Raw genomic sequence first — 433 nt, 5'->3', positions numbered from 1 at the left:
AGATAGTGCACATAAGTAGTCAACATAGCATCTGGCACGCAGCTCTGATAATTTTAGCTTTTTTTTCTTTTTATAAAAGTGCTCTTTGGGGAAAAAGTGCATTTTATAGATTGATTCAGTTTATGCTCATTATGGATAATATGAGATAATACAAAGGAGTAAAAAGGATAAAATAATTTTTAACACCCATCCCACAATATGATAATGGCCACTGCTGGCATGTTAGTAGTATTTGTCCTTTTGGGCTTTCTTTTTTCGCTAAAAGTATTGACTTAGCTGGGATCATATGGTAATCACTCTTTTTTTTTTTAAGATTTTTATTGGGGAATTGGGGGAAGGGGAGCAGACAAGTTGCTGTCATTTTTTGTTCTTCAGCCTAGTTGTGGAGGACGTTGCTTCACTGGCCCAAGTTGGCACCATCATTGCACTCTTC

The sequence above is a fragment of the Hipposideros armiger genome, unplaced genomic scaffold (genome assembly GCF_001890085.2).
Source record: "Hipposideros armiger isolate ML-2016 unplaced genomic scaffold, ASM189008v1 scaffold_535, whole genome shotgun sequence".
In the NCBI taxonomy this organism is placed as follows: domain Eukaryota; kingdom Metazoa; phylum Chordata; class Mammalia; order Chiroptera; family Hipposideridae; genus Hipposideros; species Hipposideros armiger.
This window is presented reverse-complemented; position numbering follows the sequence as displayed.